Consider the following 27,186-nt stretch of genomic DNA (forward strand, 5'->3'; position numbering starts at 1 on the left):
TTGATAGCTTGTCTGCTTTAGCATGAACTTTTTGTTAATGAGAGATGTATATGTAAATTTAATATGTAGAATCTCCAAAGTGCCATCAGACTTTGAGAAAGCTATTTTCATTGTGCATTCCATCCCTGTCTTTTCTTCTTGCCCATGCTGGTATTCATCAGTTAATTATGGCTATTTACCTCCATTATTGACTGCTACAACAATGTACCCACATGATTCTAATTGTTGTGTCTAGCAATAAATGCCAAATAGATTCATCTTACTAATATGTTAAAGGTGATCAAAGGTAAAGTCCTGTTTGCATAATGTTTTTCTTGGATATTGACAGAAGAAAAATATGATTTGATGACATTCACTGAGGAAGATTTGTGAATCAATAAAAAACTTGGTACCATTATAAAGCCACTCATACAGCAAACAAAAATTATGAGCTTCACTAATTCCTTTCTTGTGAAAGAAATTTGGAGGTTTAGGTTCTTACGAATAAAGTTGTAGCAGAAAGAACTGCTGACATAAAAAGAAGATGTGATTTTAAATATATATATTTTAAAAATACCAACAGTTAAATCGTCATCATGGGTATGGGTACAACTGAGTCTAAATTTAATGTTATTTTCTTTTTATCTAACTATCAATTGCCTAAATTTCTAATGTACACTGGAAATAAAGGTTTCTTTCATTTAGGTATTTAATGCTGTATTAATTGATTAAAATTAAAAACTGGAGCCAAAACTTCAATGAGATGAGAAATATTTTGCTTGTATATTTTTCTCTTTTTAAGAGGAACAAATTATGACTGTGTATGCTAGATATGTTGCACTGAAGATTAGAGAAATGCTCTTATGAAAATAGAGAGCATATGATTACTAGAAACTTAGGGAATGTGAATATGTGCCATAAAACAACAAATAGAAAGACAAAGAATATGGAAGCATTAATTTGAATTACTTAATTCCTTACTTTACAAACTCAAAGTACATGTTACCCTACTAAACACATGTCTAAGAAACAGCTTACAAGACTCACAAATTCAGCATGCTAATTATCACCTTTCCTTTGGCCAAGGCATTTTAAGGTCTCTAAATTACACATTAGTGGAGTCTTCTTAAATATATTTCATTGTGGCATTTATCAAAGATATCACATAGGAGGATATCCACACATAAATATCAGAATACTGATATTTAACATCTCCTTTCCTACTCTGGTATCAGTGCCTATCTACACATCTTCGAGTTGATTTCTGATTCTAGTTTTATACATTTTTAACTATATCTAAAACTCTGATAATGTTTCTTGAAGGTTCAACTAACAATATATTATTCCTTTTTTTATATTGAGGACTTTCTTGTTTTATGGCTGTTCTTTTAATTCAAAAATATATCCAGTTAAATAATTTTCTTTAACAAAATCCTGAAACAGAATCTAGTACAGGGAGGGATTGCTTAGATAATGAGGTAATTAGGGAGGCTGTAAATCTTCAATGAGAGAATTCACATCTCCATCTTGGGAAACTTGGAAAACAGCATGTAGCTTTTAATTAAGATGCTCACTCAAATATGCCTTTAGTTGTTAGTAAGAATCAAAGTTAAATTGGAATAATATGATCTTGGTTAATATTTTTCACTTTTGGAGAAAATGCTTGAAAAATGCTTGGAGTAGGAGTCTTAAAAGTTATTTGAATGTTAATAGTATATTTTAAATTTAAATGTGAGAAGTATACATCATTTTCTCAAATAAGACTGACTTCTCAAATTTCTATTGGTTTATATTAAATCATTTTCAGTAAGTGAAGATCTGTCATATGTTAATACAACTGAGTCTAAATTTGATATGAATTGAAATCTACAACATTTGAACGAAATTTTGCCCAGACTTGACCCATAAAATGTTGTCCCAACAATTCAAATTACTGTAACTGATTTTAAGTTGGCTATTGTTTTTTCATTTTGTGACTGTAATTAGCATTTTAAGAGTTCCAAATTACAGAAACATATTTTTAACAAACACATGCATTATCATTTTCAGAGGAATAGTTAAGCTAATAAATTAATTCTAAAATTAATGAACAATGAACATATTTCATTGAAAAAAAGTGAATGTAAAGTTTCATAATATAGAGAACACTTAAGATTCAGTTAAAATAATTATATGTAGGAATCTTGCTTTCTTATTTCATATACCGTTCATATTTCCCACTTATGAATGAAAGGTTCACCAAATATTTATAAGCAGTGTATTCAAAGGTAGTTATCTAATTTAGCTGAATCATTCTTCTGATGGTTGCATGTCATCAATATAACTGAGCTGACTATACATGACAAAAATACTGCCTTCTTATTCAGAATATGCAGCTACATCTATAGCAGAAATGGGACTGAAGGGATGTATCTAAGAGTATGCCTGAAAACATACTTTTTATGGTTTATTAAATAAATACTTGAAGAATTATTCTAAATATAAAGGAAAATTCTCTGTTACATGTGACTGAAAGATTACATGTTTATATAAGATTTGACTTCAATATATCCTTGAAGACATGAAAATATATCATGAAATAGTGATCAGTTCTGATAAAGTTCATAAATGCTTTTTGGCATTAATTTTCTACAGTATGTTTCCCTGTTAATTGCTTTTACTTATTCCCTCAAATTTTCAAAAAATTCCCTTTCTTTATATAGCTGAATAGCAATTTTTATATTCCAAATTGATGAAAAAATAATAAAAATGCAAGAATAAAGGCATGATAGTAAAGTATTTATTTTAAATAATATTAACCTCAATGTCAAAAAGGATGATTCAAAGATGCTCAGGTGCTTTTTGTAAGAACAGATGTTGCAAAATAGTTTTTCCATTGTACCTTCTGATTTACTCCCTTTGCTTCTTGACTTATCAGTTTATATCCTGTCATTTCCATTTCTTTTGTCTCTCTAATGTCCCACACAGTGTCTTTGCATTATTTATCATCCTATTTGGTTGTCGCTTTCATTTTACTTCTTTTCCCCATTTCTTGTCATGATTTCACACAGCAAAGGGAACAAGTTTCAACAGTAGTGAGAATCAACAGAACTTTTTCTGTAACCATCTTTAAAATACACTTTTGTAACGCCTGTCTGCTGAGGTTGCTTCAAACATCACATGAGTAAACAAATGCTTATTTGGATGTTCTTGGGGAGCAAAGGCAAGGGCGTTGTGCTTATAAATTCACATGTAAATGCACATATGTATCTGGGATTAAGGAAGTTCCAGTCTTCAGAAGAGATTTTAGTCAGAAGCAGAATAGCAAAGAAAAGCTTTAATTTGACTGATGAAATCATGAGTATATCTCCAGTAGAAGCCAAACTAATGCAATAGATAATTAGAAAGAAGAAAAGGCACAAAAGAAAATTGAATCTATGTTATAATCCCGTGGAAGCCAAATACTGAATATTGCTTTTCTTTTGAGACCAAAGTAATAGTTTTGCATGTAATTGAGCTTACAATTTTGAGGTACTAAAAATTATTAGAAGCTATGCTCAGTTCTGGTTAAAAGAAAAATTAATTGGCATTTCCTTTTACATATAGACAATAGTAATTATGATTCTAGGCTTTTGAGTTTATTTGAAATAATGTGTGTGTGTGTCTATGCATTTTCCTCCCTGATTTCAGTGGGTAATATAAGGCTGGAGAGAGCTTTGTTCTCATTCTTACTTAACAATAAAAAAATGTGGAGAAAATGTAAATTCACAAATTTTCTTGAACCCACAAAGCCAAAATTACAGATCAATCAACTAACCTGGGTATAAGTGAAGACATGCACTGGTAAGGGAAGACCAGATGTACTAGACACACCTAGGTGATAATATGAATTCTGCAAAAATGATTAACACGTTGATAAGGTTGAACGTGGGCTGGCAAGGGAATATAAATATAACAAGAATGTGCACACCCTTACAATCTCCTATCCACAAACCTCATTGTATATTCACATAAAAATATTAGGACTCTTCCTGAGAAAGTGTCCCTTGTGTGAAAGCCTTGAAGAAGGGAAAACAGCTGCTGCAGGAAAGACAGAAAACTACCCAGAGCTCTCTATGCAGAACAAAACCTAAAATGAAAGAGGAAGAGCAACACACAGTCACCCTTAGGATCCAGATGGAAACTTACTGCAGCAGGAGGAGGAAGATACAAAGACCCTTTACTCTTGGGACAGGGACCAGAATACATGTTAGGTCCAAAACTACAGACAGAGGAGAGGCTGAAGCACTAAGACAGCCACATCTGAGAAGCAGGAGCACAGAGCTTCCTTAAGATTTAGGATTAATCAGAAGGAGGCAGACAACCTGTCTCTGCTCCACAGACTAGCAAGCATTGTGCTACAAGTAATCCTGACACGACTGGGAAAGTTACTAGAGTAGGAAGAGACACTTTCTAAAACACAGTGCAAAGGAGAGGCCTAAAGCTGAAGGAAGGGAATGGGTTAAGAAAATGCTATAGCAAGCTGGCCCTTACTCTACAGACAGGTATACTGGGAGAAATTTGAAGCCTGGGGATAAACATAGCAATAATAATAAACTCTACCCTACGCCTGCCTAGCTTGCTCCAAATCCCACATTACATTTCTCGTAGAAGGAAACATATACCTATTTCTAGATATAAAGTTTGCTTATCTAAGTCTCTATTGGCCTACACAAAAGATATGGCTTTCCACAAATTCTGTGGCTAACAGAAAAGCAGAAAAAAACAATACATTGCCAAGTGACAAAGGTATAAATGGAATCAAATTATGTGTATGTTAGAACTATCAGAAATTGGAATTAAAATACCCATAATTAATGTGGTAAATACTCTGGAAAATTTAACAAAATGAAGGAACAAATGTCCAATTTCAGCAGAGAGAGGGAGATGTAAGATATGAATTGAATGGAAATTGTAGATACTAAAAGCTCAGTAACGGAGATGATGAATGTTTCTGATGATCTCATCTGTAGATTCAACACAACCAAGGAAAAAATTGTGAACTCGAGGATAGGTCCCTAGAAATGATCCAACCAAAACACAGAAGTGAAAACAAACCAAAAATGGTGATAGGTTTGGAAAATAATGGCACAAACCAAATTACAGATTCAGGAAGCTTTAAAAAAAGTAGAAAAAGAAACAGTGGAGCAAGAAAAAAAAGAAAAGAAAAGCCCAGACTATAATATTCAATCCACTGAAAAGCAAAGAGAGGTCTTCAGACCTCTCTGAAGATAGCCCCCATAACAAAAAAAGTAACAAAGAATTACAGAATATCTACCAAGAACACTGTAAGCTAACAGAAAATGAAGTGACTGCTGTATGTTTAGAAAGGGAAAACAAACAAAATATCTCCAGAGCCTTGCACAGTTGAGGAATATGTTTTTCAGAAATGAAAGAGTTCTGAAACAGATACTAGGAAAATATATTGTGAAAAGACCTGCACTGTAAGCAATCGTGAAGAAATAAAGGGCCTGGGAATGGATGAATGATACTATCAGAATTATCATACATAGAGTCATATATGATTTCAAGTTTAAATCATGAGTTAACTTGTGAACCCCAAGTTAGATTAAATTATATTCACTGCTAAAACACTATGCATATTATTATTATATAAAATATTAAAATTATCTTATTTAGTGTTTTTATACTTTACCTTTATAATAGTTGTTTTGTAGGCATATTTTTGTGTATATGTATATATGACATAAATATGTCAATAGAGTTTATAATTAACATTAAAATTAATGATGAAAGGGCTGGGTATGTAATTCAGTGATAGATTATTTGCCTATTATGCTTGAGGCTCTGTGGTGTAATCATCAGTACTACAAAATATAATTAAATAATAACGATAAAGCAGAAACTGTACACCAATATGATACAGAAGAGAGATAAGAACCAATACTGTTGAAACCTAAATGATACGGTAATTAGTTTGCTATCTCATAAACCTCAATAATGATTTCATGTATTGTCATGTTTTTACAGTTCCCTCCAACCCCAAGTTGACATATTCTTATTCTAATTAAACATCAAAATATTTGAACTGTTTGAATGGCAATACTAATTTTATATTGTCAAATGCATTACAAAACTTTTCATCAGTCAGTGGACTCTTGCCTCTTGTGATATTATTCTAAAACGGAATGACAACATTAAAAGATAGAAAATAGAAATAGTAAATTTAATAGATAAGAAATATTGTTGGATAATCTAATGTCATATAATAAAAAATGATACTGCTTTCATATTTTTCTTTTAAATAATTAGCAAACTTGCTAAGTAAAGTCTTTTCTTAGCAATTACAAATAATCAGAATAACCTCTTAGAACCTTAGACAAGCATCTCATTATCAAACTAGTCACTATTTTTCCTGTGCTTATTAATAGATATGATAATTCTTGTACTTTCCACATTATTTGTAAATATCTAAACACCCCAAAGTTACCAGATTCTATTTATTAAAGCTTACCCATCATTGCTGAAACCACTGATAATGTACATATTAAAGTCCAGAATGAGGTAATGTATTAAAGAGATATGTTAGTCAATATAGTTTAGATTTAGTAATTAGGATGCATTGGTATGAATTTTGGAGGTGAATTTAATCTATTATGACCTTTATAGAAATACAAATGATTCAAAATCTCCAAGTAGAGAGAAATATAAAAAATTACCATGGAATTGTTACAATATGCAATTGTTAATGGTCCTGGACATTGTCTATTCCAAACCATCCACATCATTAGACATGTCCTTGAGAGGCTATTATTTGTCCAAAGTCCAATATTTACCAACAAAGCCAAGTTCCTAACTCCTTTGTCCTATTTATTTTTCAAAACTTCTTTTCTTTAATATTTCTATTAAGCCATCATGTCTTTTCCTACTAGTTTTTTTTTTTTTCAAAGTTTTCCCTTTTTCTGCAAAGTAGATGATAATGCCCAAGTAATGCTTGCAGGGAAAATAGAATTTAATCAGCTAAAGAATGTGAATAAAAGGAGGTCTAGGAGGATGAAGTAGATATGGGGAAGCATGGGAGGAGACCCAACAGTGTTGAGTGATTGTACAACTTTAGGCAAATGAAGTTCACTACAAGTATTGCTAGACTTTTTTGTTGTAATAAGGTTTATGTTATTTAAGGCAAAATCATTAGTTTTTTTAATTCAGGGTTCTATTCTTTCAAAATTTGTGTAAGATATTGGATTATGTCCATTTCTCATTACTGTGGTGAAATACCTAAAGATGGGACAGGTATTTTATAAAGAAGAGATTTATTTAGCTCATCTTTCTGCAGATTCAAAGAATTCAACTATGGGGCACCATTATGATGACTTATTTACTCCTAATCATCTCCCAAAGGATCCACCTCTAAACACCTTTGTCATACTAAGTACCCACCCTCTTAATATCTTAAAATGCAGAGTAAATTCTATCACATGAGCCCTTGGCAGACACCATATCTAAACCGTAGTATTCATGTTTACATAGGTAGTGCTGGATCACTCAATCAACCTGAAAGTAGGTAAAAGTTCATTTGTGAAATGGAGGAAAAATTACTCGTGGTCTAATCTTTATGTCAAGAATTAGAAATGACTAGATATATATACACATGAAAAGTTATTTTTGTTTGATATTGCTTCTTAAAAAAACAGAATTCTACTTCTTTACCATAAGTCAGTAAATCTCCATTTGAAAATTTGCTTTTATAAATAATATATTGCTTCATATATATAAATATGTTTGATAATTTATATAAAATATATTACATTATAATTATAATTATACTATATTATATAATTGTATTAAATATGCTCTACCATGATCACATTATATAAATTTTATTAAAATAAAATGTATGTATTTATATATAACTTCATATGTAAGTTTATATATTTTTATGTATAAAGTTTATATATAAACTATATAGTTTATATATTTTTATTATACTTATGTATATTATAAATAATATATAATTACATATGCAATAAAATTATATATAATATAATATGTAACATATAATATAATGTATATTACTTATTATCCAAACATATATATATATAAACATATTTCACAAATATATTATTTTTCTTTCATAAATAAGTTACTTGTATCCTAAGATTAAAAAGTCTGTATTACTGAAGTCATTATAAAGTTACATATAGATTTGAGTAAATACTGTATTGTTTCTTTTTTTGTTTGTTTGTTGGTACCAGGGATTGCACTCAGGAACAATCAACCACTGAGCCACATTCCCAGCCCAATTTTATATTTTATTGAGAGAAAGTGTCTCACTGAGTTGCTTAGCACCTCTCTTTTGCTGAGACAGGCTTTGAACTCTCTTTCCTCCTATCTCAGCCTCCTGAGCCACTGGGATTAAGGCATGTACCACCATGCCCTATGGCAAGGCATCCAGTGCCTCCTTAGGGGGTTCTTCTTCTGCCAAGGAGGTGTAGGCCACCTAAGAAATTTAAGTCTAGAACAATTAGTGAAGAACAAAATACAATGTCAGAAAGATATTTTCAAAAGATGCAGCTCCTGATACGTACAGTCCACACAGGAGCTGGAGGTACACAATTAGAAAATGGCTCCCCAGGTTTCATTAAGGGGCTATGTCAAAGGCAGGAATAAGGTTTCAGGGATGGAGTGTTGCAGACAGCAGGTTCATATGGTTCATATGGATGTCACATGGGAAGGCAGAGCACAGGCAATAATAAGCATCATTGGCATCTTGGAAGGTCACATCCATCTCAATGGGGCTGTATGTCTATAGCAGGTCTCCCCATCTTCAGTGCTGTGTGGGACCTTTCACAGAGTGGAGGGGGAAGTACACCTGCATCAGTCAGTCTATCCCTGTGGGAGTGCCACAGGAAGTTCCCAGTGCCAGACCTATCCCCTCCCTGGCTGCAATGCCAATGTAGTCCACATACAGCCCACAGATGGCTCTCAACAATGCCTGGCTTGTAATTTTTTTTTTTTTTAAAGAGAGAGAGAGAGAGAGAGAGAGAGAGAGAGAGAGAGAGAGAGAGAATTTTTTAATATTTATTTTTTAGTTTTCAGCAGACACAACATCTTTGTTTGTATGTGGTGCTGAGGATTGAACCCAGGCCACACGCATGCCAGGCGAGCGCGCTACTGCTTGAGCCACATCCCCAGCCCCCGGCTTGTAATTTCTGATAATTTAAAATATCAATTAAATAAAATGAATTGTATTTGAAATCCCATGTATAATCTCTGGGTGGGCAATACTTTTAATCTGGTAAGAATTCTATATACATCACTCCATTTGTACTCAGATGACCTGATAAATCTGGTAGTCATTATAACAGGTCAAAAAGGAGACTTTGAGTTTTCTATAGTTCAAGTATCCCTTTATGTATGCTCCAGAAGGTAACTTGAATTGTTGATCCTTGTATTAGACAAAATTTATTCTGCAAATAATATACATTAATTAACCTCATTTGATGCTTAGACACACTCTTTTCTGAATTATTCCATACTCCATATGCACCATTCTTATTATTGTCTGTGCTCTGCCTTCCCATATGACATCCACATAAAGAACATAAGGATTGAGCCTGGGGCCCTTACATATCCATTCTCCATAGCAGTGACAATTCAAATTGGAAATTAGTAAATTGGAATCACATTTTATACAACTTTCATATGAACCTGTTAACCATCTGTTAAAAAAAAAGTTAATTCTTGGTCTAATTTCAAATATGAAAATACCAAGGTTAATTTTTAGGAGACTAAAAACTCATTGAGATAAAGTTTCCTTGGAAGATGTCCATAGTTGCACCCTTAATGTCCTTTTCTTATACCACATCATCCCTCACAAACCTTGTTGTAAAGACTTAGCATTGTTTAAAGCAGTATGGAAAAGTATACATATCATTGTATTAGTATCTGATTTTGGAAATGTATAGCATTTGGAAGATTGGTAGGTATAGAAGATGCCAAACAACCACTTGATTGAGCAACATTTATGATCAAAATTTAATTTTAACAGATTGAAGAGAATCATTGGTATTATGAGTCTTTTTGTAGAGTATAATTTTTATCTATGAAATGTCAATTATTACCTGAAATTAATAAATTATTTTATTTATTAACCACTGGTTTAGTTTCAACTGACATAAGAAAAGAAAATGAATACTTCATAAACACAAATATGTATGGAACATTGAGCATTTTTTTAAACATGGTCGAAATCTATTCATCATATTTCAGAGTACTCCTGTGTCTCTATCCTTTGGATTTAAAAAAAAAAATTTTACTAGATATTATTTCATTAGAAAATGTGATATACAGATAGATTTTTCTTTCTTTTTCTTTTAGCATTTATTTACTTGACTAAGGAATATTTCTTTGCTCTCATGTAGGAATTAGCCCCAAATGGCAAACCTTTAAAAATAATAACAAAAGCACTGTCAAGTTTAAAAGCTATTAAAACCTACATCTATTTTTGCAATCTGCAAAAAATTTAGAGTATGAGTCTTCAAATTATGAAAGTTTTCCTTTGGCCACTCAGGTGTTGGGAATTTAGAATCTTCCTTTTTTTAAAAATCTTTTCATTGTTTCATTATACAATTTAGTTAATGTTACTGAAAGTAGCTATTATACAAAAGGCAAGAAATGAAACATGCAGGGAAAAAGTTTAAAACCAATTAACTATCAAACTTTTTGATATTATAAGAGACTTAAAAGTGGTATATAATTGCTTAATAACAAAAATTCACTGAATTTAACTGAATTTTCTTATTATTCATTTTTATATCATTAGCAATACACGAAAATCACCCTTTAATGGGTTGTAGTTTGTAAAACTTATACAAATTATATTTATGCATCTTGCTAATAGAAACATATCTTAGACATGTTCTTTGGGAAATCTTAGCGGAGACTTACTGTCTTATTTGATCTTTTTATTATAATTATTTTTTTATCTTTAGATAGACTAAAAAAAGTAGATATTCTCTAATTTTTAATAGACATGATATTAGAGTGTATTTTGACATATCATGCATACATGGAAAATAACTTCCCATTTTTGTGGTAGTGTGTGATGTAGGGTTTAACTGGTTGTATATTCATATATGAACATAGGAAGGTTATGTCAGATGGATTCTACTGTTGTAGTGGGAAACAAATATCAGAACACTTAGATCTGGAAGCAATACTTTACTAGTGGTGCCATGACCCAGTGGGATAATTTCCAAAGAAACAGCAGGGCTTTTGCTTTTATATATAAACAAGTTTGGGGTATATCAAGGTAACGGAATTGGTGCAATTCTATTGGGGGTGCATTCTACATTCCTTATATAGGTACAAGCTTGTGGACAGCCTAAGGATTCAGATCATACAGCTTAGGGACTTTTTTTGGCACTAAGCCTAAAGGAGATTGTTCTGTCCCTGCTACTTGTTTTCTGTGTCTGCTGCTGTGGTTATCTGTAAGTTACCTGTTAGTAACTGCAAAACCCTATGGTTAAATATCAGTGCTGCATGTCAGCGTGCAAAACTATAGCCTGACAGCTCTTACACTTCTTGAGTTCACATTCCCCCTCTTGTGTGTTTTTTGATCTTAACAGATCTGAAAAGTAGATATTCACTAATTTTTAAAGAAGACAGCTAACTCTCGCTGAATATATATGCCTACGATGCCATAATAAATTAACACACCCCTCATGGTTTACAACAGAAATGTGTTTTCCCACAGTTTTGGAGGCCAGAAGTTCAAAGTCAGGCTGTAGGCAGGACTGGTTCCTTCTGAAGGCTCAAAGGAGATTCCCATTCTGGCCAGTCTGCTGCATCTGGTGGCTGCTAGTGATTCTTGGCGTTTCTTGATTGGTGGGCTCTACTCTAATCTCTACATCTCCTTTCAAATGTTCTTTCCTCTGTGGGTCTCTTTTTTTTTTCATTTTGTCTCCTTTAAGAACATTAAATTTAGGGACATTCTTAATCCAGGGTACTATTTTAGTCAGCGTTTTTGCTGATGTGACCAAAAGAGCAGAAAAAAATAATTTTAGAAGAGAAAAGGTTCATTTGGGACTCGTGGATACAGAGGTCTTAATCCATACACAGCCAACTCTGTGACTTTGTGCCCACAATGAGGCAGAACATCATGGAGGAAGAGTGTGGTGAAGGAAAGTGGCTCAGGACATGGCCACCAAGAAGCAGAGAGAGCTCCACTCTATGGGACAAAATATATACTCCAAAGGCGTGCACTCAATGATGTACCCCTTCCAACCACATCCTACCTGCCTACAGTTATCACCCAGTTAATCCCTATCAGGGGATTAATGCACTGATTATGTTAAGGCTCTCAGAACCCAATCATTTCATCTCTAAACTTTCTTACATTGTCTCACACATGAGCTTTGTGGGACAATCCTATCGAAAACATAACACTGTCATATTGTCTGGAGATCCTTAACTTTACAGAGTAGAGATCTTTTTTCCATATAAGGTCACCTAAGATAGTAGGGATTATGACTTGTAAATATAGTTTGAGGTAATGATTCAAACATTTACTATACTGTGCAATGATTAGAATTCACATTGAATTTTTTTTCTAACTTTGTAGTACAAATGCTTTCCATTGTTCTATTCCAACTCAATAACAATATATACTTCTAACAAAATGACCAAACATAATCCCTGCCTTTAAGGAGTTATATAAGGAGTGAAATAGGTGTGGCTCTTTAATTAAAAAAAAAAACAAAACTATAATTAGGTAGAGAAAATATAATTTAAACTACTAATGAAATATAATACCATATATTACCCCTTTGGCTAAGTATTATTTTTATTGCTTATCATATATAAGTCAGCAAAAAGAAAAGAATTCTACTAAGTACAATGAGTATTAGTTGTTAAAAGAAATCAAAGAGATGTCTAAATTTTTTATATCATGAAGTTAAACCATGTAGAAAAAATTTTTAAAGAAATATTAACCTGTTAAAGGAAATAAATGTTAACTATTATTAAACAGACTCTAAAAGTACCATAAATATTTTGCGTATAAAATCTATTAAAAACAGACTAAGTTATATGACCCAAAAGGTAACATGGTATTTTTTTTAAGGAAAGCAATGTTAATATTAACTAAAACTCTGAGAAATTAAGTATTTTGAAATATTAAAATATCAATTATGTTATTTTATGAAGATCATGAGGAGTTATTTTGGAAAAATATAAACCTAATAGTTATAAGGAAGTATTCATATTCATGTATGTGAAAATATTATTGATGCATTCAATGAGAATCTCTAGGTTGTTTGGTTAGTTTTTGTTGCTGATGTCTTTTCATTAGTCTAGAAAATAATGGCTCATTAGTGATAGCATCATGGTTGACCTCTCTGTTCTTTTGTGTTAAGCATCATGCTATGAACTAAGCAGCCTGAGTTTTCACATACAGGGCAGGAACTGAATATAAATAGCCCATTTTAAATGTCATTTGAATATGTTTCAGATTAGGATTATTTTGTAGGGAATAATTACAAAAACAACTTTGCTATAGTGACTTTGTAGTAACTAAATAAAGATGTATGTCTACAAGTTTAACGCTCTGTGAAAGTATTTATATGGCAATGTGGTAATTAAAAATGAAATATTAAAGTGGTTCATCTAAATATTCATTTGAAATTAGATTTCAATTACAAATTTTTCATAAACTTTAAAGATAGAAAGTTACTGATTCTAAGCAATGAATCCAGAGATTTTGGAAGAGGAAGTATAGGAGTAGATGTGGAACATGGCGCACAAGACCAGAAAGAAAGCAAATACAGAAAAATGAGAGTCAAAATATTAAAATTCCTGTATTATCACTCTAAGAAGAAGTGATTCCAGTTTTTGTTTTTCTTCCTCATTTATGTCTAGCTCCCTTCCTTCATATTGATACCCTTTCAGTTCCTTTATTCCTGCCTCTCCATACCTTCTCTCTCCACCTGGCACAGTGAATTCTAAGTTTTAGAATTGGAGGCCAATTAATATGCATTAAATCAAAGACTGTTTTGCATAAATATTTCTTAGAATTTTTCTAACTTTCCTCCTTTGCTTAAAAACAAGTCTGTTTTAGTCTGTGTTGCTTTGACCAAAATACCTGACAAGAGCAACTTAGGGGAGGAAAAGTTTATTTGGAGCTCACAGTTTTAGAGGTCTCAGTCCATAGATGGCTGACTTCATTGTTCTGGACCCCCAGTGAGCAACATATCATGACTGAGGGCTTAGCTGAGGAAAGCTGCTCCTCTCCTGGTGACCAAGAAGCAGAGAGGGCTACGAAACAGACTGCAGGGATAATGAACTTACCGTGGACCATCAACAGGTGGGCCATGGCTGGAGGAGGTGAATCCTTGGGGGCGTGATCTGAAAGGATACATCTTCCCTGTGACTCCTTCCTACCACCTCTGCTTTGCAGTTACCATGATATAAGCAACTTCCCTCTGTCTCACCTTTGACCATGATGCCCTGCGTCACCTTGGGCACACAGCAATGGAGTTGATCATCCAAAGACACTGAAACTGTGAAGCCCGGGAAATAATTTCCCTCCTCTAATTTGTTCTTGTTAGATATTTTGGTTACAGCAACGCAAAGCTGACTAACATAAAATCAGTTTAGATAAATGGTTAAAATATACTATGCAGAATGATAAGACAAAAGAATGAAAAAATTAATACTAACTAAATTCTGAAATTTCATATCTGATAGGGGAAACAAATAACTGTTTCCTTCCTATTGTATTGCTGGATTTTTCAGCAATTAGGATCTGTATTGATCCAATTTACTCTCATTATCTCATTTGTTCAGTTATGAGATATTTGTTGCTGCACCTGGAGAATCACCTGGTTCAGTGCAGGTAGAAGATAAGGAAATTAGCAATTATTGTCCTGCATATTAAGCTGCAAAATAAAAGCATAAATGAACGGAGATTGTACACAGCTAGAGGGTCAGCTCCTATGTCTGGGACATTTGGGTACCTTTTAAAAGGAAGTGATAATTGATGAGAGTGATGAATGATAGAATTGATTCTTTAACTTTTCACAAATTGTTAGTTATTTTCTACAATTCATCCTATAAAAAAGGATACAGATTTGATTCACTTATTCAGCAAGCTTTTAATATGTAACTCAGAATATAATTGGCATGTTAAAAGAAGCCACCAAGATTTAATTTAATTCAACTTAATAAGTGGAAGAATTTAATAGAGTGATTTTTAATACAACCCATTAAAGTAATAATAGTAAATAATGGATTTTTATGTTAATTTCTGCTTTAAAGATTCATACAAGGCAAATCTTTAACATACCATATTGTTGCAATGTAAATTTACAAATAAGATAAAATGCCTAGACTTTAACATATTGTTTAAAATATGATATAGAGGTAAAGATATATACTTTATTTGTGATATTATGAGCCACATGGATAGTATCATCCACTTTCTTAATTTTTAAATAGGGAAATAAACTAAAGAAAATTATTATTTGCAATTTAGAATTGAGTCATCTTACTTTGATCATTAACCTATTCTTAAATAATTCAAAATAAAATTGAGCTTTAACAATCATGACTATAGATAGCAAAATTGAATATTTTTGTTGTGAATCTCCACTTTGGATGCTTTGATTAAATTCAATTCTATGTTTTCTTTGATCTATCAAAAATAATACAACAGAGCATGAAAACCAATCTGATGCTTTCATAGATATACATTACTAAAATATTTATTTTGATATATAAATGTATGTAATTCTGAAAAGGATAAGACAAGCCTTCAAAAATTCTCAATAATAAATTCATATATATATATATATGAAAATTGAGGCAACAGAGATGTCAAGTAACTTATCCAAGGTCACACAGCCAATTGTTCATGGAGGTTTCAATTTGTCCCATGCAATTTCTCAGGTCTGAGCATAATGCCTTTATAAAATGAGACAATAGTAAGTCAAGGAGACAAAAAGTTAAGAAATAGATTGTTTTATATACCTGAGACCAATATTGAATGTGACTTACGTTTCCTGGCAGCCAAAAGGAAAAAGAAATGTTCATTTTGTTAGAAGAAAAAATTCTTCTAAGTTTTTCCATAGAATTCTATTCCTTTAAAGACATTATTAATAAAGTATGAGAGACAGAATTGGGATCAAATCACTTTGGAAAATTCCACATACTATATTTTCTCTTCTCAGAAACTTACTATGTACATTATCATAGTAAAGTCTTAAAATTTTTCTGTATGTAAATGTACATATACATACCTGTCTCTTCATACTATATAAATGCAATATGTATATCTGTTTATACAGGTCTCTTTATATTATATACATACAGATATGTATATACCCATACATATATGCATACATATAGTACAAATTTAACTAGATCGTTTTGTGAAGTTAATTATAAGTGATTATATATAGTTAATGTGTATAATACATCTGTAATTATCTGTATGTATATATACCCAATTCCAAATAATATCACCCTTTTAAGACTACCTATTAACATTTGATGAAATTAAGATTTTATGGAATATATATTGGAAATAATTTACTGGGATAAAGGGTTTTTATTTTCTCACCACAAATATTTAGGAATTTATCAAAAAATACAAATAGCAAAACACAATATACAAGTTGACTTATTACAACCATGTTTTTAATTTAGCACTGTTTTTAAAGATAAATTTTTACCTTTATCTATATTTTGAAAAAATACATCAAAATGTTGCTCTTATTTGGAATTTAAAATGTCTACAAGATTGGCTATCTCAAATGTTGCTTAAAGATGGTAGGTTGTTGCCATGGCGATGAGAACATCCCAGGCAGAAGATGAAATTAAAGAATGTAAATGAAAGTTCAGGATGAGATGAAGCTTGAATGTATGTCTAAGTTCGACTCTGAAGAGCCAAGGCTAAAAAGTGTGTATTTACCCTCTGGAAATATCTTTTTATTTAACTTTCTTCTTCTATTGGAATCAGCATTTATGTGTACTAACGATAAGCACATTTTAAAAAGTGAGATGCAGAGAGATTGGGAGCAGGAAAAAAAAAAAAAAGGTTGTTTGGCTTTTCTCCTAAAGAGGAAAAGACAAAAATCAAGTTTTTTGCTAAAATTGGTAGAATGGGTGCAGATAGATAAAGACAGGGAGAGGCATGGATGAAAAGGAAGAACAAGTCTTTGGTGTGATTATGAGAGGAGATGCGATTACAGTAGATGAATAAGGAGATATGTATCTCTGAATTTAATATTCTGTATAGTCCAATCCAGATAGTGCCAAGGCTAAGCTGCATGCCTGAGCCTGGAAGACTGACTGAAGTAGGGCCGAAAGTAATTGAAGGGAGGAGTTCGAGGTTTGAATGTAGAATAGAAGGGAAAAAAATCGCCAGAGTTGGTTGCAGGAGTTAGTTGTCAAAGAACTGAAAACTTTTGATCAGTCAGTGAAGTTCTCAACAAAAACAAGTATGTGATCAGGTAGCAGATAAGACAATATATAAAGGAAGAAACTAGAGTAGATTTGAAAGGAGAAGAATAGTTGAGGCAATGTGCTAAGAATGGTATTTTGGAATAAGTGACGTGTATCCACAAAGATATTTAATGCAGAACCTGACCCTGAGAAATGTGTGTGAGGGTTGCATGGAGTTAGATAAAGTAGAGACAATTCCATTGACATGTTTAGAAAATGAAAGGGTTCCAAAAGGAATAATGGACAATGTCAAGGGAGAAAACATACACGGGAAAGCATGAGGAGGAAACTGATGAACTTGAATGAAAATGGCAGGAATGACTGATAATAAGTTATAATTGTGATCCTGAAATACAGAAAAAAGGGATGGGCAGGAAATAAAAACAAGTATTAGAAGGATGAATCAGTCAGATTTCAGTGCAGGATCTGCAACTACTTAAAATAGGAAATCTCATAATTGTCAGAAATGCTACTGAATAGGAAATGAAGAGTCTCCAGTCATTGTCACGTCATGCCGACATAGCTGAGATGCAGAAGTTAGGGAACTGGTTTTAGTATCACAGCTGTTCAGGGCTCCCAATGACCACATAGCAGAATATAGCAGTTGTGTGTTGAAATCGATACATCAGACACCATCCTTGCCTTTGCCTGTCAAGTTTTGCATTCGTGAATCTCATTGGTAGAGTCTTTGGCAACAAGGGAAGGTGGGAAATTTAATTCCTAGGATGTAGTCCTTTAGAAACAAGGAAAAACATAGAAGGAGATGGGGATGGAGTCTGATAAGCAAGTGCAAAAAATATGAAAATGAGAGGTGAAGAGATCATAAAGAAATGTGATTTACAGTTTTAAACTTTGGCAAGTTCATTTTTATTGACCTTCAAGTGTCCAGGCCCACATTCGTATGCAGCCCCAATACACAGAAACAAATACAAGGAGAAATATGAGGCCAGCTTGATGCCCCTACATAGTTCTTGCCCCCCTCCAAACCATTGGCGAGAGCTGGGTCACAGAGTAGTCTGGTGCTTAGAGTGCTGTAGTTGTAGTTCCCAGAAGCTGCAAAAGGGAAATCAATCACGTGTTTTAGCATGCTGGATCTGCAAGTGTAGTGTCTAGTCCAGGGGCATCAGCAGTGGAAGTACCTGGGAACTGGTTAGAATGGCAATCTCTTGGGAGCTAACCCAGACCTACAACATCAAAATTTTATGGATTGGGCCAGCATTTGTGTTTTAACAAACTCCCTAGGTAATGCTGATGCATGCTATAGTTTGAGAAGCCCCATTTTTAGGTAACAAAAAAAGTATATCATTAATATAATTTTATATTAAAATAGTTAAACTCCATATTACCCTTAAAAGAGTGAAGCATGTACTGAATGAAGTGAAATTACACTGCATTAAAGTGCATTTTTCTTGATATTTTTAAGTACGTAAAAATGTAATATATTAAACTGTGTTTTAAGAAGCACAAATAATGCCATTTGAGAAATTATTGCCTGATTTCATTTACAACAAAATTTCAAGTATATAGTTTTACAGTAAAATAGTAATAGCTGATTACTATAGCTCTTACTATATGTCAAGCACTATTAAGGACGCTAAATCTATACTAATTTAAGATTTACCTGTACGATAGCTACCATTATTATTATTGGCCCCTTTGGACAAATGAGAGATTGGTAGAACTCAGACACTAACTAGTTTGACTCAAACCCTACCATTTGGCATAGAAAACAACATTACAAGAATATTTTTTATTCTATATCTCTCTTAAAAAATAAAAAGTAAAATTTTTCTTTTATGTACATCTACTAAATCGGAAAATGGTAAGTTTCTACAAATATAGTCAAATTTTAAGCATAGAATTTTCTCCCTAAAAGTTAAAAAATTATAAATATTAATCCTCATAATATTGCTAAGATAAAATTGGCTTTAAAATCAGACTGTGTTAAATGATAGTTGCTTTGAATGAATCACTTGTTTCTCTGATGTCTAATTTACAGTTGAAGACACAATAACATAAGTAAAAGACAGAAAGGAGACAAAACAAATCATTGCTGAGTTAGGAGCTTAGTATAAACTCATGCTTTTCCTTGGCCTTGCTTTCCTCTTCTCTGGAAGTAATGGGCCATTTTGTTGCCTTGACTTTGGAATAAAGTTTTAAGACTCAGGGAGTCAATAATCCTTTTGAAAGGGAATTAATGAGTCTTTCAATGTAACCAATTTCAGTGATATCACTGGGGCCTATTATACAATTATTGCAAACAATATTTATATGATCATATATCTGAACTATAACTATTTGCAATTTTATTTTTCTGTTATCTGCTGTGTGAACAGCTTTCTGATAATGGGAATTTTATAAAATGGTTTATTAAAATGTCTAGTTTTGCTATCTACTCATTATATTAGATAAATTGCAACTCTGAATAGGACTTGAAGGCACCATTTTTTAGTGCCAAGGAAATAAAGTAATGTATGCTCTTGGCAGTGAAAATGAAGCCATCATCAGTTTTATTAGGGAAATAATATATAAAAGAGTTAATTGCTTTCAGAAACTGAGACATCTGTGTCTCAGGTAGATACTAATTTAATGGTTTTGCTTAAAATATAGTTAATTATTTAAACACAAAAAAATAAATTACTACAATAATTTTATAAAAATGATATTCCCATCTCATGTTTAGAGGAGCACATTTTTTCCTCAAAAATTGATTTACTATATCATTGATAATGGTGATATCTTCAAAATTTCTGAGTTTAACCAAGTACTAGTGCCAACTCAACAAGAATATGAAAAGTTATAGTCAATGCTAAGACGTAAAGTTGATTATTATGAGAATTTATCACTGAAGTGAATTTTCAATTACTCCAGCCAGTGTTTAGGATATATTCCAGAACTTTGTATTTATCTTTGCTTGTATTGGTAATTTTAAAGGGTTCATCTCTATGGAGGATTTTTAGAAGTATAAAATAACTCTCTTAATCTTAAAAGAGAGAGACTTCAGTTTTAGTTGAGTGCAAATATTTTCATATGATATTCTCAACAATACTAGGGTAAGATGGCTTTGTGTATTAGGCGTAGGTAAGTTACACAAATCATGATGGACTGGTAAACATGCTATTGCTTGATAGTCAAGTATTCGGTTATGCGGAGTATGGAAAAAGGTTAAGTCATCTCTCAGAATCCTCACAGCTGCATGAGTTCTTCACAGGTCTTTTCCTTTACTGCATACATAGTATATATGTTTTAATTACTACATTGCCTACAGAAATGAGAAAATTTTGTCTTATGATTTTAGAATCAGGATGGTTTTTAAATTTAGAAAGGAAATGCATGAATTATCAACTATAACTATCATCGATACCAAGTCAATGAAAATGTGTTCACCTTTTAAGCATTTGACTCTGAATTTATAAAAGGAAATAATTTCTATTTCCCTTGTCAAATAGGTGTGTCTAGGTGCAGTTTTTTTTCTGTATTTATATGAAAAAGTATTTTTCCAAAATTGAACGTAAGGATGTATTAAATACTTTGTCCTCTCATTGGTAAAAACAAAATGTGTTTTTCTCTATCAAAACTGATTTTTTTTATTGGTATTGTCTTGACTCTTTCAGGTTGGTATTTTATATTTAAGAAAGAGTTCATGATGATTAAGAATCAGTTCAAAGCACCAAGGCTCAGACTACAGCATGCCCAAGACAACAGCAAAGAGCAGTAGAAAGTAATTAAAGCAACCATAAGGCAGACAGGGCTCTCTGAACAGTGAAAATCAATGAGGAAGAATGGATCGCTCTCTTCCCATTGATTTTGCTCTTCTGATTGTTTCTGGGAGCTGGACTCAATCAGTTACTCTATGATTCCCCCCATTTCCTGCTTTCTTCCCTCCTTCCTTCCCTTCTTCCTTTCTTATTTCCCTTCTATCCCTCCCTCCCTTCCTTTTTCCTTCTTCCATTCCTCCTTTTCCTTCTTATTTCTCTTTTATCTATCCCTTTTTATTTCTTTCTCACCTGGCACTGTGAAATATATTGCTTAGTAGAAACTGAGTTCCCACAAAGGATAGCAATGTCCCTTGCCAAACTGAAATCTTCTTTGGGGGATATAGATGCAATCATCTAACAATTGTGAATACCAAAATAAAATGCTCATATGAACTTTGAACATTGTCCACTTCAGTAAACAGTGACCTGTTTTTGAGGAAAAAAATTAAAAAAACCTAAGAGAACTCTTGGATTCCTTGTTCTTCCTTCACTTCAGCATTTATTTAAGCTGCAAATCCTGTTAACTCTACCTTCAAAACACAATCTAAATTTTTCCACTTAAGCTTATTTCTACTCTGACCATTGAAATCCAAGCCAACATCATTTCCAACTTCCAGAATCTCATCATGACTGATCATCTATTTTCTACACTTGTTTCCCTCCAAATCTAATCTCCGCAGGGCAGGGGAATAATCTTTTTAAAACATAAATCAGATCAGATAAGCTTTCTGCATAAACTCTTCTCTATTTGAAATTCTCCTATGGCTTATTTATTGTGATATAAATCCAAACTTCTTACCATAGCTTAAAGGGCCTTATTAGTCTAGTCTGGCCTTTATTACTTCTCTGACTTGCAATTACTTTCTCTTTTCTCTGCCATCACATTCCTGCCAGAGTGGCTTGATTTCTAAACTCACTTATGCCTCAAAACTTTGCATTTGCTACACTGGCTAGAAATTTTTTCACAAGAACTTTTTCTGTCATTTCAGTATGAGTTCAAATTTTTATTTTTTCACTTTGTTAATATCTGAAATTATGTAATAAATTATTTAACTTCTTATTTATTTTCCTAACTAGGGAATAAATCCAATGAAAACAAGTAATTTTTCTGGTTTATTTACCATCACATATTCAGTTCCGTCAGAGTGTCCAGCACATGTTAATTATTCAGTAATTGTCACTTAAATAAATTACCATAAATTTTGTTCCGTTCTTATAGTTTACCAATATAAAAAGTTTAAAGGAAATGCTGAAAGTCACAACAAGCATTGGCAGAGAACAGATTCTGATCTTAATAATCTAGTTGACGTTAGTGATGATGCCAAGTCCCTTGAATGCATGGTACAAGTTAAAAATCATTTATTAAGGTCCTTCAAAATAGACACCAACAGCAATCTTAGGAAGTTAAATGCATAAATGCTGTCAATGCTGCAGCCCAGGAACCCATGATGATAGGTGTTAAACCAATCTTACATAAAGGAAATTGTAAGAAAGATGCATCTCATAGCCAAGAAGAACTTAAGACAATGAAATTTAATATGGTAAATTGGATGATAACATGGGAACTTAGGCTAAAAATAAAGAAATCTAAAAGAAACATGGACTTAATTAAAAACAATGTATCAACATTGGCTCATTATTTGTAACTATTGTACCAGATAAATATAAGTGTTAATAATTGAGAGAAACTTGTGCTTTTTTTAAAAAAACAAAGAACTAATACTATTCTAAAAATGAACTCTATCAATCAAAAATAAATTTCTCATAAATTTGAGACTAGCTTTGCTTTAAAGGCTATAAAAACACAAATATTAAAGATCACGGCAGCGTTAATCCTTAGTCAAACCCATTCTCTATAATGTCATCTTTTCCTCTTCTAACTGAAGCAAAAATTTACTAATGATCTTGCCAATTAAATATTATGTTTCAGTTGTTTAATGTCGTAAAGAACATTATGGACAGTGGCTTTCTGGAAATAGTTAATTAAAATGAAATTTTGAATTTCACTGAAAGCTAGATCTTTATATCAAAGCTAATGAACAAGAATCTGTTTGGGCAAGAGCCAAGTTACCATTAATATGTTATGTTATAATGACCCCTATTGTTTTTTCCAAAATTATTTCAGTGCATCAATTTTTTTAAAAAAGGTGAAGTTAAATGAAAATAAATGTTTAAACCTTAATGGTGAATAAGAATGTGGTCTCTTATTATTTTAATTTAAATTAAAAAAAATCTAAAATGATGATATTATTATAATTGCCTGAAAGAATAAATGAGTATTTATTTATTTATTGCCTTGGAATTTTATACAGATTAATCATATAGAACTATTAAAAGATTTTAAAAATTATAAAAATGATCTCTAACTTTAGTATTGTTTATATATTTTGAAGGAAAGCAAAGTTTAATTAGACTAACATTCTGTTGAATAAAAATACCAGCCATTTGTCTTGAATTTTCCTTTCTCATGATTTTTTGGTACATTGGCTAAATTTAACTTTGTCATGCTAATTCAGATCATTTGACATAATATGCATGTCTGCATTCTGTGAGTTTTATCCCTTCATTCATCATTTCATATGTCCCAGATCATCAAAAACATCTTACCTTAGCAACCCAATAATGGTTCAAGGGTTTAGTAATCTAGTTTAATATTCACATTTTCACACATCACATACTTTCCTCTTCCATAACGGAGGGCAGCCAGAATTTAATTAGTTCACAGAGTTCACACCACAGGATCTACTGTCTTTTAATTAATAGCATATATTGTTTCAGATATTTACCTAGACACCATTAACACCAAACAAATCACACAAAACCTCAGCATGTTACTGGAAACATGTATTTATTATTTATTGTTTTCATTTGTAAAAGTACACCTTCCTTCTTTAATGGAATATGAAAAGAGTGTCAGTAAACTAAATGATTTGTAGAATTAATACTAAAATAGAAAATACAATTATGTGGTGATACATGTTTCCCTTAGGACTCATTTCTCAATTGTAGATAGCAGGGGAAAAAATCCTCATTCTCTTCCTACAAAGCTAGATTATTGTTGCTTTTTGTAGCACATTATGCTTGATTTATGCTTAATGCTATATAAAACATATGAAGCCTCAGACACAAAGGAATCATTTAGATCTCTTCATTCTTCCTGCCAAAAATTAACAAAGTTTTGATTCAGAGAGAAATGTCCATGTAATTCATGTGTTAAGGTGTAGCTTATTTTCCATATCGTCCTTCTTTATAAGTTATTAGACTATTTATAGATGCATTCAAAAGTTCATTTTTACACCTAAAGCAACATCCTGCTTTTACACCTAAATTAACATCCTGCTAATTTTATAAGATGAAAAAAAAAGCCTTGTGATTGAAGCCCCTACACATTTTTGTAAGCAAAATAAAATAAATAGAACATTAAATGATATTCATTTGGTATGCAAAATGTTTGTGGAAAAGGTCAAAAGTCATCATTTGCAAGTCTAAGATGCAGAAATTTCTATTATAAAATACATATCTCTGCATGTCTCAAGTTAGAATGAAATGTAAATTAAGAAAATGTAAATTATTTGGGATATCATTACATAAGAAAAGATAATTGCAATGTAATCACTATTGTGTAAATTGTGTAAAATGCTTCCCAAACTGTGTTTAAAGGTTTATTTGTGGCCACTGCACATGCCTGTAATCCCAGAAGCTTGCAGGCTGAGGCAGAGGGTTGTAAAATCAAAGCCAGCCTCAGCAAAAGCAAGGGGCAAAGCAACTCAGTGAGACCCTGTCTCTAAATAGAATACAAAATATAAAATACAAAAGTTTTCAGCACATGAAACAAGAACATCCATAACCATTTTTAGTCACTCTTCATCTCTTCCTTTCTCTCTGTCTTCTCTGTTTCACTCTTGGCCTTCAGCAACCTATATTTTTATTCTTAGTCGTCTCCTTATATTTGCCTATGTTCTACTATTCTCAGACTAAGGTGTGATTCCATTATTTTACAAGTAGCAGACATAATACTATTACAACTGTTAGTTTGCACTAAGTTTTGAGGCAACTCTTTCAGAACTTTTAGATAGATAAGTCATTTGCTCATTTTGGCTTCTCTTTTTGTTGTACTCTAAGGAAAATATTTCACTTTATTAAAGGCAAATAATGACTGACATACCATTGTCATCTAAACAACATTCAAGCAATTTTTAAAAGTACTTAGAAGAGATTACATTCTTCATTTAAATATATTTAGTATTAATTTAGGTTTTCCTTAGTCCAAAGTGTGATGGCTCTGGTCTATGATCCCAGTGGTTCAGGAGGCTAAAGCAGGAAGATCTCAAGTTTGAAGTCCCCCTCAGCAACGTAGAGAGACCTTATCTCAAAATAGTAAAAGGGGCTGAGAATGTAGTTCAATTCCCAGTATGGTGGGGGCGTGTTTTCTTTAGAGTATCATATTCTCTAAGACATCCAAATTTCATTCCTTAAGAGTAAGCATCACAATAATCCATGATTTTTTCAGATGACTATATTAGAAACTCAATGATATATGAAAGTATATCAATTCAGCAAATATTTCTATATTTTCCTGTATCACTATATAAACTGTGCAGTGATTTTCATAAAGAAAAATTATGAAACCAAGTAAGGAGGAAATCTGAACAGATCTAGAAAATAGCTAATTTTTTTTGTAACTCTGCATAATCCTACTTCCTCTTTCTACTTCCTTTCCTTTCCAGCACCGATTCTATGATGTCTTTTTGCTCATTTCTAAATGAGTAATTTTAACTCAAATACCATAGATTTATGTGTTTTCATTAATCTGTTACTGTTGTGCTTTTAAACAGTAAGCAAATTGTTATATAATTTTGCCATGACTTGATATGCATATTATAACTTTGAAGTCTTTTAAATGTAAAGTTTTCTTAGGTGAGGTGTGAGAGAGACTAGAAAAGAACAGGTTCTCATCGAAGTACGAGGACAGCAGTGTGTGTGCCAGAAGAAGGGTCATGAGCGTTTTTTGGGCATAGTAACATTTGCACTGTTATCACAGCTGACCTGTTTTGTACTGTTTTGACCCTTTAAATTCCTCAAGAGTGATATGTAAAATATCCGTCATTTGCACCTTTTTAAATGGCGCCCATGCAATACTAACATGCTATAATTCTGTTTGTTTTTTTTATGGCTCATTAGAGTACAGTGCCATCTTACATTTTCACTGTAATCTGAGGGCTATGAAATGCTTTCAACCAATGAAACCTTAAGTTAAATATCCTCTATCTGTAGATAATAGTTCCCTTTACTGCTAAGGTCTTTGATAATAATCATCTCTGCCCTCACCTAAGTTTTTTGCATTCCCATTCCAAAAATGCATTCCTTTTGAGTGGACATGAACACATTTGAAAGTGTGGGTGCACATAAAGACATTTTACACAGCTACATTCTGAGTGTTCTGTACAGCTTGCTGATTGCTGAGTTGTGACTTCTCCATTTATAATTTGGTGAACCTGCCCTAAAGTGACAAAGAAAGAGAGAATATCATGCTGTATATTAAATGTTTCGGGATAAGCAGAGGAACTTCGAAGGAAATGTTCCATAAACAAAGAAGGTAAAGATCCATACAGAATTAGGTGTCAGTAGAAGTCCTTCATTACTATAAAGTACATCAAATACAACACTAGATTGGAGAGCTTTGCAAACATTTTTATGGACATTTTCTGCAAGCAATGCTGTTGGACCTACTGTGACCTCAGGGGATTAGCAACAAGTGGAAGAATATTTGCTAAAGTAGTATGTCTTTCTGGCAAGCCAAACATTTCCACAGAGGCTATACTTTAGGAGCTTATTTATTCACTGCATTCTCATTTCCAAAAATTATATCCTTGCTGTGCCATGAGAATACACATTTCTCAAGGGGAACCTGAAATGAGAGTTTAAGGATTACTACCATAGGACATCTGAATTGTCATTAGCGTGT

General features: G+C 32.4%; 1 protein-coding gene across 2 annotated transcripts in view; it reads left to right on the forward strand.

The window, feature by feature from the left end:
• Positions 1-27,186, forward strand: part of Ccser1 (coiled-coil serine rich protein 1) — a 988,234-nt gene that overhangs the window by 770,785 nt on the left and 190,263 nt on the right. The window lies entirely within an intron of this gene.

The sequence above is a fragment of the Marmota marmota genome, unplaced genomic scaffold, assembly GCF_001458135.2.
Source record: "Marmota marmota marmota unplaced genomic scaffold, marMar, whole genome shotgun sequence".
Lineage (NCBI taxonomy): Eukaryota > Metazoa > Chordata > Mammalia > Rodentia > Sciuridae > Marmota > Marmota marmota.